Genomic DNA, 13,147 nt, shown 5'->3' on the forward strand with positions numbered 1-13,147 from the left:
CTCCTTTTTTGGATTAGTCCAAAGAAGGATCTATGGAACGTAAATAAACTCCACTCTACTCTCTAACATACCCGAATACTGCACTTCCTTATCAAAGTCACAAACGCTCCAGGTGCTTCATTCTTTCTGGTTCTTCACACCTCCAACTCCAAACAAGCTGGTTCCCCATCACCAACACAACTGATCTTCTGAAACACTGATATTCAGACAAATTGGTCTGCCATGTCTTCGCGTGACACCGTGATACCGGCCCACAAACTACACATACAGTTCACAAGAAAGTTGCCACTCAGCACATCCCCTGATCTCAAACTACTCTTTGAGACAGACAAGGCACTCCCACTAAATCTATGACCGTACGCCTCCTCGGAAAGCAAGGAAATCGCACGAGGGCCCGAGGTCTTCCTTGTAGATTTGTGAGGCATGCTACGAACACCCGATACTTTGTCACAACGAATCTAAGGTGTGCACCTGTGTTGTGGTGGCCACATAACCAACATTGCAACCTGTAACTCTAGCTACTTACTTCTATCTTGTCCGCTGCGATAAGCTCTTACACAAATTTAAATAAAAACCTACTGCATTTCCTCAAGCAAGTCACAAAAACTGAGGCTGCCACTACGTGTCTGTGGGTCATCCCAACCGCATCGCCTGATGAATTGTGTCCATCATGTCAGCTCCCGGTGCAAAGTCTTGCTACCTCTGTAGTAATGATGGACTCGAAACTGCGTAACGGCTAAAGTATCCTATATGCTTGCAGGCACGCCTACCTGAAACAAAACCAAGGTACCAAAATAAACATCCGCATTTGACACCATTCGTAACTGCTACTACGAACGCACTCTACACCTCATCAATAATCAACTGGCTAACCGACCTTCCATGCAACCAAAATATTTCCCACTTTACGTCATTCACACAGGAGAAAGATGACGCACATAAATTCAAAACACGCTCAAATAACATCAAATTAATTTGCACGCCCTGGCAATATATGAAGAGTAAATAGAGTAGAGTTTATTTACATTCCATAGATCCTTCTTAGGCCTCAACCAAAGGATGTGCAACATGTCAATTCATACAATATACATACACTTCAGAACTTTCAACACAAGTACAAGAACGTATTTCACATATCAATGTACATAAATTTCAGATTCTGCAATACAAGTATGGAAAATAATTTTACAAAGTAATATATATAAACCTCAAAATTTTAAATATAAATACAAAACTTGCTTTACATACTCGTACATTATGGATATAAGGATTAAACATTTTCAGCAGAGATGAAATCATCTACAGAATAGAAGGAGTGAGTAAAGAGGTAATCTTTCAATGCAGGCTTCAATACCTTTATATCATAACTTAGACTTTTAACTGTTGGTGGAAGATTATTAAACAACTTGATACCTGTATAGTACACTCCTTTCTGATATTTAGCAAAGTTTGCATTTGGCACATATAGGTCATGTTTACGTCTCGTATTTAAATTATGTACATCTGTATTTCTGCACTGGATACCGACCGCAGAAGTCGACAGCGGCAGAACGTCCACGCCATTTTGTCATACGCAGGGACTGCAACGTCTGAAAAACAGCGACCACATCCCGCCGCCGCCGGAGAACGAGGGATATTCAACGATCGTTACATACGCACCGTGACTACGTCTGCTGTCATCTACCGACAACAGAGCTGAACTACATGCCCGTCCGCGCACACTCCACTGCACCGCCGAACGAAATGCTGCCTGAAATACCACTCCACAGATTGTAATCTCATAAGCAGCAACAGGATTGCTGAACAGTACTTCCGTGACATCCAAAGCTCTTAAAAATTTCAGGAGCTAAAAAAACAAAAGCAGCCGAAAACACGCCTACCAACTTCACCTATAAGAAACCAACTACCAAACATATCCATAACCTAAAAACTTTCCAATAATTTATGAAACCAGCCACACGGAACAACACCTAGGATCGTAAACTACAGCTCAGTCAACTTTTCACGAAGCACTATGAAACAAATAACACACATTTCGCCACTAGATCGCCTACATTCTGGCGCACATTGCCTCTCGGTCACCCGATTTGTTACTGAAAACACCAACCTTTAACACCCTGCTTAGATCAAAATCAGACACAAATCTTTAATACCTACACGACTATCTATAACACAACACACCGAGTGAAAGCGTCCACTGGTAACCGTACTTTCGGACACGAACTTCTCGTCATACGTCATGTTGGCATGCAGGCACTCAACACGTCACGCGGATTCAGCAGCGACATCTTCCCTGTTTATACAATTCTTGGAACTAAATTTGCAGAAACTGCGTCAATTAATCAGGCCAACCAACATCACCTATAGAAAACCAACTACCAAACATCCCCATAACCTAAAAATCTTCGATCATTTATGAAAACACTACCAGAAAGCAGGTAGGATTTCGTAAAATACAGCCCAATGAACTTAGCGCGATGCACTCTTAAACGATTATTCCATACGTCCCCACCGGATTGTACTGCACGACTCTCTAACACACCGACTAACTAAGCCCACTGGTAACCGTACTTACGAACGCGAACTTCCCTTCGTCAGACTTCATTTTGGCAGTCAACGACACAAAAGTACACAACCAACAAAATTAATCCCGGCAATATTCGCCGAAAACCACTTGTAGCAAGACACACACAATCCATAACTCTCATTGCACTTACCTGTCTTATATAGAGCAATCACTTCACTGGCAAGTCAACAAGTTTCAATCATGGGACAACTCCTAATGTGCATCCCCCGATAAGTACTGTTTGGAAACTCCCTCTCGGTGATGATCACTAAATATTCCCATTACCTCCTGCTTTGAAATCTTTTTTTTTTACCGATTTCCATAGAGAAAAAGCAAACTAAGTAATGCGCCGTCAGCACATTTTTAAAGTCTTCTTGGGTCAGAGAACGGACATCCATGATTATCAAAACTGTCCGGTATAGCTATGCCAGAGTTCTTCATCACTGAACAGGTTCTCGGTGGGCGCTAGCAACTGCATGCCTACAAGTTACCATCAACATCTGAGTAAGCACCTCAAGTCAACCCACCACGCTTGCTAAACGAGTGAAACTGCAGAGCACACACTATCCGCTGTGGAACAGATGCAGAATGACCGAGGTTTGGAAGTTCTTGCTGTGGCATTAGCTTCAACCGAGAATGTGAAATGGAATGAAGCTGATTAAAGGGAAAACCACATTCTTTCCAGGAAGAGGAATCACATCTCTGGTGACAAGCTGCGGCCAAAGCCAAGAGTACCTGCAACTTAAAGCCTTACACACACATGACAAACTCTCTCATTCCAACATGTGTTAGCCACCACACTATGAAGCAGTGCCTTATTAACGCAATGTGAATGCGGCCGACATTTTTATTATTTTTCTCACCCTCTATAGAACACCCTACACACATAACTAGACATCCACACCTTACACGGACACACACACGCATTTCACATGATTGACATACTAAGTTGGTATCACACCTGAAACACAATTATCACAACAGAGCAAGCCCCTGCGAATGGGTTAAATAACAGCCTACTGCACCACGTCTCCAGAGGCACACAAAATTTACATGCTGCATTCAGTCCTCTTCTCCATGTACGCACTGAGCAACAGGACGGCCAACCATCGGGGACACAAGTGGTCTTCTTTCGGATGTCAGTCTGTCTAGTGTTGGTGTACTCCTGCTGCAATATACCAGGAAAGGTGTAAGATACACATGAAATCTTGAATCTCAGAGGCCACTTTCATAGACATTGGAGGCAAAGTCGTCTGAAATGGAACAAACTCATGCCAACTTATTTTTCTAATGGGTGACTGCTGCTTATTCAAATATTTAATCTGAAATTGAGGGGGGGGGGGCAATCCTGTTCATAGACATACCAGGGATTAACCGCATAGGACCAAACATCCAACTTGCAATCAGCCTCTGTCAGAGCATTACCGTTGCTTGACAGAAAAAGTATTTCTCTTCCAACTTGGTACATATTCTGAATATTTATCCACTTAATATTCTTTGTGATATGAAGTCAGAAGACAGTTTCCTTAATGCGCTGGTTTCGCACATTAATTACGAGGAATCTTTCTCCAAAGGCTACAAATGTTACTCCTTATTCTTTGTTTACTACGCCAACAAGGTTGGTAACTTGTAAAGTGATTTATTGACAATGGAGTTTCATATCTGTACTCACTTTTATTGCGGGATTTGAGCACTTTGTTCTGGTTAAAAACCTATATCCCACTACCCTGTATTATTTAGATTACATACTTCTTCTACTGGTGCCTCTTATGAACAGACAGACAGACACACTCACTCACATCCAGTTATGTAGCTCTAAATATAAGCTGCATTTTGTGAGCCAATTAATATAGCTGTCTCTTTGAGAAATGTTGGTCCAACGCCCTAACTTGTGTCAGGCACACAACACAGAGGTTTTACACACCTGTATGAGGCCACCTAACCGCGGCCAATATCGTTCTGGTACTTCACCCCAGCCTTGTCAAACAGAATACACAAAAGGGATCTGAAGGAGGTAGCGGTCATGATGACTGCACGGCCGGTGTCCTAGAACATTAATGAAAATACCTACTTTAAGTACCTGAACACAGAGCAAGCGAGGGGACATCACGACGCACGGAACAACATCCATCAACACTGCACAATACACATGCCCGAAAACCTGAGTACAGAAGGGATGTGGACTGCATGCAGGAATATGCCGGGGCACCAACAATGTCTGCGTGCACAACTCTGTAAGCTCCCGAGGTGAGCATGCCACCCCAGAGAATGTTGTGAATGTACATGTAACTATGTACAGTGGAAAAGGAGAGGTTACGGTGCAATGGAATTTCAAAATAATATACTGTAAAGTACTAGGGAGCGGTAACAAATCACGGGAGTGGCAGCACTTAGACGACTTCCACCTTTCATGAACAGAGATTTTCAACTGCGACCTATCACACAGCACTGCTTCCAGAGTATTTCTACAAATTCTTATTAGAATCTCAACGTGTATGCCGCTGGCTGAGAAATTAATCGTGGAAGTTTAAACAAACAATTTCCTTGGCTGACGAGTTCACAATACCTCAGATTGGAAGAAACACATTGAGTATATTATTCCCAAATTAAGCTCTGCGTGCCTTGCCATCAGAACAGTCATACCACCCATGACAACAGATACTATAAAGCTAGTTTACTTTGCTTTGCTTATTTCCACTCTGTGGTGTCTTATGGATTAATACTTTGGGGGAATTCAACAGACAGTAATAAGGTTTTTCACATGCAAAAGAAAATAATTAGAATAATGGAAGGTGTCAAAAGCAGGGTTTCTTGTATACTTCCACTTGCCCAAGTGAATTTATACTCTGCTTGCTATAATTTGTGGCGGAAAAATTGGATAATCTTAAAAGAAATACAGATGCACATAATTTAAATACAAGACGTAAACATGACCTCTATGTGCCAAATGCTTAACCCTACTAAACGTCAAAAAAAGGAGAGTACTATACATGTATCAAGTTATTTAGTGATCTTCCACCAACAATTAAAACTCTACAATTATGCTATAAAGGTATTCATTCAAGCCTGCATTGAAAGGTTACCTCTTCACTCACTCTTTCTATTCTGCAGATTATTTCACCTCTGCTGAAAATCCTTAAGCTTTATGTATATCTATAATCTATATGTAAAGTCACTTTTGTATTTCTATTTAAAATTCTCAGGTTATGTACATTGATATGTGAAACACGTACTTGTTATTGTGTCGAAAGTACAGAAGTTTACGTATATTGAATGAAGTCCTGAGGTTTATGTATATTGTATGAAATGATAGGTTCTCCTTTTTTGGATTAGTCCAAAGAAGGATCTATGGAACGTAAATAAACTCCACTCTACTCTCTAACATACCCGAATACTGCACTTCCTTATCCAAGTCACAAACGCTCCAGGTGCTTCATTCTTTCTGGTTCTTCACACCTCCAACTCCAAACAAGCTGGTTCCCTATCGCCAACACAACTGATCTTCTGAAACACTGATATTCAGACAAATTGGTCTGCCATGTCTTCGCGTGACACCGTGATACCGGCCCACAAACTACACATACAGTTCACAAGAAAGTTGCCACTCAGCACATCCCCTGATCTCAAACTACTCTTTGAGACAGACAAGGCACTCCCACTAAATCTATGACCGTACGCCTCCTCGGAAAGCAAGGAAATCGCACGAGGGCCCGAGGTCTTCCTTGTAGATTTGTGAGGCATGCTACGAACACCCGATACTTTGTCACAACGAATCTAAGGTGTGCACCTGTGTTGTGGTGGCCACATAACCAACATTGCAACCTGTAACTCTAGCTACTTACTTCTATCTTGTCCGCTGCGATAAGCTCTTACACAAATTTAAATAAAAACCTACTGCATTTCCTCAAGCAAGTCACAAAAACTGAGGCTGCCACTACGTGTCTGTGGGTCATCCCAACCGCATCGCCTGATGAATTGTGTCCATCATGTCAGCTCCCGGTGCAAAGTCTTGCTACCTCTGTAGTAATGATGGACTCGAAACTGCGTAACGGCTAAAGTATCCTATATGCTTGCAGGCACGCCTACCTGAAACAAAACCAAGGTACCAAAATAAACATCCGCATTTGACACCATTCGTAACTGCTACTACGAACGCACTCTACACCTCATCAATAATCAACTGGCTAACCGACCTTCCATGCAACCAAAATATTTCCCACTTTACGTCATTCACACAGGAGAAAGATGACGCACATAAATTCAAAACACGCTCAAATAACATCAAATTAACTTGCACGCCCTGGCAATATATGAAGAGTAAATAGAGTAGAGTTTATTTACATTCCATAGATCCTTCTTAGGCCTCAACCAAAGGATGTGCAACATGTCAATTCATACAATATACATACACTTCAGAACTTTCAACACAAGTACAAGAACGTATTTCACATATCAATGTACATAAATTTCAGATTCTGCAATACAAGTATGGAAAATAATTTTACAAAGTAATATAAATAAACCTCAAAATTTTAAATATAAATACAAAACTTGCTTTACATACTCGTACATTATGGATATAAGGATTAAACATTTTCAGCAGAGATGAAATCATCTACAGAATAGAAGGAGTGAGTAAAGAGGTAATCTTTCAATGCAGGCTTCAATACCTTTATATCATAACTTAGACTTTTAACTGTTGGTGGAAGATTATTAAACAACTTGATACCTGTATAGTACACTCCTTTCTGATATTTAGCAAAGTTTGCATTTGGCACATATAGGTCATGTTTACGTCTCGTATTTAAATTATGTACATCTGTATTTCTGCACTGGATACCGACCGCAGAAGTCGACAGCGGCAGAACGTCCACGCCATTTTGTCATACGCAGGGACTGCAACGTCTGAAAAACAGCGACCACATCCCGCCGCCGCCGGAGAACGAGGGATATTCAACGATCGTTACATACGCACCGTGACGACGTCTGCTGTCATCCAGCGACAACAGAGCTGAACTACATGCCCGTCCGCGCACACCCCACTGCACTGCCGATCGAAATGCTGCCTGAAATACCACTCCACAGATTGTAAACTCATAAGCAGCAATAGGCTAGCTGAACAGTACTTCCGTGACATCCGAGCTCTTAAAAATTACAGGAGCTAAAAAACAAATGCAGCCGAAAACACGCCTACCAACTTCACCTACAAGAAACCAACTACCAAACATATCCATAACCCAAAACCTTCCAATAATTTATGAAACCAACCACACGGAACAACACCTAGGATCGTAAACTACAGCTCAATCAACTTTTCACGAAGCACTATGAAACAAATAACACACATTTCGCCACTAGATCGCCTACATTATGGCGCACATTGCCTCTCGGTCACCCGATTTGTTACTGAAAACACCAACGTTTAACACCCTGCTTAGATCAAAATCAGACACAAATCTTTAATACCTACACGACTATCTATAACACAACAGACCGAGTGAAAGCGTCCACTGGTAACCGTACTTTCGGATACGACACTTCTCCTCGTCATACGTCATGTTGGCATGCAGGCACTCAACACGTCACGCGGATTCAGCAGCGACATCTTCCCTGTTTATACAATTCTTGGAACTAAATTTGCAGAAACTGCGACAATTAATCAGGCCAACCAACATCACCTATAGAAAACCAACTACCAAACATCCCCATAACCTAAAAATCTTCGATCATTTATGAAAACACCACCAGAAAGCAGGTAGGATTTCGTAAAATACAACCCAATGAACTTAGCGCGATGCACTCTTAAACGATTATTCCATACGTCCCCACCGGATTGTACTGCACGACTCTCTAACACACCGACTAACTAAGCCCACTGGTAACCGTACTTACGAACGCGAACTTCCCTTCGTCAGACTTCATTTTGGCAGTCAACGACACAAAAGTACACAACCAACAAAATTAATCCCGGCAATATTCGCCGAAAACCACTTGTAGCAAGACACACACAATCCATAACTCTCATTGCACTTACCTGTCTTATATAGAGCAATCACTTCACTGGCAAGTCAACAAGTTTCAATCATGGGACAACTCCTAATGTGCATCCCCCGATAAGTACTGTTTGGAAACTCCCTCTCGGTGATGATCACTAAATATTCCCATTACCTCCTGCTTTGAAATCTTTTTTTTTACCGATTTCCATAGAGAAAAAGCAAACTAAGTAATGCGCCGTCAGCACATTTTTAAAGTCTTCTTGGGTCAGAGAACGGACATCCATGATTATCAAAACTGTCCGGTATAGCTATGCCAGAGTTCTTCATCACTGAACAGGTTCTCGGTGGGCGCTAGCAACTGCATGCCTACAAGTTACCATCAACATCTGAGTAAGCACCTCAAGTCAACCCACCACGCTTGCTAAACGAGTGAAACTGCAGAGCACACACTATCCGCTGTGGAACAGATGCAGAATGACCGAGGTTTGGAAGTTCTTGCTGTGGCATTAGCTTCAACCGAGAATGTGAAATGGAATGAAGCTGATTAAAGGGAAAACCACATTCTTTCCAGGAAGAGGAATCACATCTCTGGTGACAAGCTGCGGCCAAAGCCAAGAGTACCTGCAACTTAAAGCCTTACACACACATGACAAACTCTCTCATTCCAACATGTGTTAGCCACCACACTATGAAGCAGTGCCTTATTAACGCAATGTGAATGCGGCCGACATTTTTATTATTTTTCTCACCCTCTATAGAACACCCTACACACATAACTAGACATCCACACCTTACACGGACACACACACGCATTTCACATGATTGACATACTAAGTTGGTATCACACCTGAAACACAATTATCACAACAGAGCAAGCCCCTGCGAATGGGTTAAATAACAGCCTACTGCACCACGTCTCCAGAGGCACACAAAATTTACATGCTGCATTCAGTCCTCTTCTCCATGTACGCACTGAGCAACAGGACGGCCAACCATCGGGGACACAAGTGGTCTTCTTTCGGATGTCAGTCTGTCTAGTGTTGGTGTACTCCTGCTGCAATATACCAGGAAAGGTGTAAGATACACATGAAATCTTGAATCTCAGAGGCCACTTTCATAGACATTGGAGGCAAAGTCGTCTGAAATGGAACAAACTCATGCCAACTTATTTTTCTAATGGGTGACTGCTGCTTATTCAAATATTTCATCTGAAATTGAGGGGGGGGGGGGCAATCCTGTTCATAGACATACCAGGGATTAACCGCATAGGACCAAACATCCAACTTGCAATCAGCCTCTGTCAGAGCATTACCGTTGCTTGACAGAAAAAGTATTTCTCTTCCAACTTGGTACATATTCTGAATATTTATCCACTTAATATTCTTTGTGATATGAAGTCAGAAGACAGTTTCCTTAATGCGCTGGTTTCGCACATTAATTACGAGGAATCTTTCTCCAAAGGCTACAAATGTTACTCCTTATTCTTTGTTTACTACGCCAACAAGGTTGGTAACTTGTAAAGTGATTTATTGACAATGGAGTTTCATATCTGTACTCACTTTTATTGCGGGATTTGAGCACTTTGTTCTGGTTAAAAACCTATATCCCACTACCCTGTATTATTTAGATTACATACTTCTTCTACTGGTGCCTCTTATGAACAGACAGACAGACACACTCACTCACATCCAGTTATGTAGCTCTAAATATAAGCTGCATTTTGTGAGCCAATTAATATAGCTGTCTCTTTGAGAAATGTTGGTCCAACGCCCTAACTTGTGTCAGGCACACAACACAGAGGTTTTACACACCTGTATGAGGCCACCTAACCGCGGCCAATATCGTTCTGGCACTTCACCCCAGCCTTGTCAAACAGAATACACAAAAGGGATCTGAAGGAGGTAGCGGTCATGATGACTGCACGGCCGGTGTCCTAGAACATTAATGAAAATACCTACTTTAAGTACCTGAACACAGAGCAAGCGAGGGGACATCACGACGCACGGAACAACATCCATCAACACTGCACAATACACATGCCCGAAAACCTGAGTACAGAAGGGATGTGGACTGCATGCAGGAATATGCCGGGGCACCAACAATGTCTGCGTGCACAACTCTGTAAGCTCTCGAGGTGAGCATGCCACCCCAGAGAATGTTGTGAATGTACATGTAACTATGTACAGTGGAAAAGGAGAGGTTACGGTGCAATGGAATTTCAAAATAATATACTGTAAAGTACTAGGGAGCGGTAACAAATCACGGGAGTGGCAGCACTTAGACGACTTCCACCTTTCATGAACAGAGATTTTCAACTGCGACCTATCACACAGCACTGCTTCCAGAGTATTTCTACAAATTCTTACTAGAATCTCAACGTGTATGCCGCTGGCTGAGAAATTAATCGTGGAAGTTTAAACAAACAATTTCCTTGGCTGACGAGTTCACAATACCTCAGATTGGAAGAAACACATTGAGTATATTATTCCCAAATTAAGCTCTGCGTGCCTTGCCATCAGAACAGTCATACCACCCATGACAACAGATACTATAAAGCTAGTTTACTTTGCTTTGCTTATTTCCACTCTGTGGTGTCTTATGGATTAATACTTTGGGGGAATTCAACAGACAGTAATAAGGTTTTTCACATGCAAAAGAAAATAATTAGAATAATGGAAGGTGTCAAAAGCAGGGTTTCTTGTATACTTCCACTTGCCCAAGTGAATTTATACTCTGCTTGCTATAATTTGTGGCGGAAAAATTGGATAATCTTAAAAGAAATACAGATGCACATAATTTAAATACAAGACGTAAACATGACCTCTATGTGCCAAATGCTTAACCCTACTAAACGTCAAAAAAAGGAGAGTACTATACATGTATCAAGTTATTTAGTGATCTTCCACCAACAATTAAAACTCTACAATTATGCTATAAAGGTATTCATTCAAGCCTGCATTGAAAGGTTACCTCTTCACTCACTCTTTCTATTCTGCAGATTATTTCACCTCTGCTGAAAATCCTTAAGCTTTATGTATATCTATAATCTATATGTAAAGTCACTTTTGTATTTCTATTTAAAATTCTCAGGTTATGTACATTGATATGTGAAACACGTACTTGTTATTGTGTCGAAAGTACAGAAGTTTACGTATATTGAATGAAGTCCTGAGGTTTATGTATATTGTATGAAATGATAGGTTCTCCTTTTTTGGATTAGTCCAAAGAAGGATCTATGGAACGTAAATAAACTCCACTCTACTCTCTAACATACCCGAATACTGCACTTCCTTATCAAAGTCACAAACGCTCCAGGTGCTTCATTCTTTCTGGTTCTTCACACCTCCAACTCCAAACAAGCTGGTTCCCCATCACCAACACAACTGATCTTCTGAAACACTGATATTCAGACAAATTGGTCTGCCATGTCTTCGCGTGACACCGTGATACCGGCCCACAAACTACACATACAGTTCACAAGAAAGTTGCCACTCAGCACATCCCCTGATCTCAAACTACTCTTTGAGACAGACAAGGCACTCCCACTAAATCTATGACCGTACGCCTCCTCGGAAAGCAAGGAAATCGCACGAGGGCCCGAGGTCTTCCTTGTAGATTTGTGAGGCATGCTACGAACACCCGATACTTTGTCACAACGAATCTAAGGTGTGCACCTGTGTTGTGGTGGCCACATAACCAACATTGCAACCTGTAACTCTAGCTACTTACTTCTATCTTGTCCGCTGCGATAAGCTCTTACACAAATTTAAATAAAAACCTACTGCATTTCCTCAAGCAAGTCACAAAAACTGAGGCTGCCACTACGTGTCTGTGGGTCATCCCAACCGCATCGCCTGATGAATTGTGTCCATCATGTCAGCTCCCGGTGCAAAGTCTTGCTACCTCTGTAGTAATGATGGACTCGAAACTGCGTAACGGCTAAAGTATCCTATATGCTTGCAGGCACGCCTACCTGAAACAAAACCAAGGTACCAAAATAAACATCCGCATTTGACACCATTCGTAACTGCTACTACGAACGCACTCTACACCTCATCAATAATCAACTGGCTAACCGACCTTCCATGCAACCAAAATATTTCCCACTTTACGTCATTCACACAGGAGAAAGATGACGCACATAAATTCAAAACACGCTCAAATAACATCAAATTAATTTGCACGCCCTGGCAATATATGAAGAGTAAATAGAGTAGAGTTTATTTACATTCCATAGATCCTTCTTAGGCCTCAACCAAAGGATGTGCAACATGTCAATTCATACAATATACATACACTTCAGAACTTTCAACACAAGTACAAGAACGTATTTCACATATCAATGTACATAAATTTCAGATTCTGCAATACAAGTATGGAAAATAATTTTACAAAGTAATATATATAAACCTCAAAATTTTAAATATAAATACAAAACTTGCTTTACATACTCGTACATTATGGATATAAGGATTAAACATTTTCAGCAGAGATGAAATCATCTACAGAATAGAAGGAGTGAGTAAAGAGGTAATCTTTCAATGCAGGCTTCAATACCTTTATATCATAACTTAGACTTTTAACT

General features: G+C 41.3%; 1 long non-coding RNA gene across 1 annotated transcript in view; it reads right to left on the reverse strand.

The window, feature by feature from the left end:
• Positions 1-309: 309 nt before the first annotated feature.
• LOC110840791 (uncharacterized) overlaps positions 310-13,147 on the reverse strand; it is a 76,382-nt gene continuing 63,544 nt past the window's right edge. The window contains exons 32-38 of the long non-coding RNA XR_015537320.1: positions 12,345-12,535; positions 10,374-10,495; positions 8,601-9,616; positions 5,954-6,652; positions 4,491-4,612; positions 2,718-3,734; positions 310-770 (exon numbers count right to left, since the gene is read on the reverse strand). This is a non-coding gene — a long non-coding RNA (uncharacterized LOC110840791). The remainder of the gene's footprint in view (positions 771-2,717; positions 3,735-4,490; positions 4,613-5,953; positions 6,653-8,600; positions 9,617-10,373; positions 10,496-12,344; positions 12,536-13,147) is intronic.

Source organism: Zootermopsis nevadensis, unplaced genomic scaffold (assembly GCF_977971745.1).
Source record: "Zootermopsis nevadensis isolate Lab colony 2312 unplaced genomic scaffold, Znev_1.0 Znev_ptg000027l, whole genome shotgun sequence".
Classification (NCBI taxonomy): domain Eukaryota; kingdom Metazoa; phylum Arthropoda; class Insecta; order Blattodea; family Termopsidae; genus Zootermopsis; species Zootermopsis nevadensis.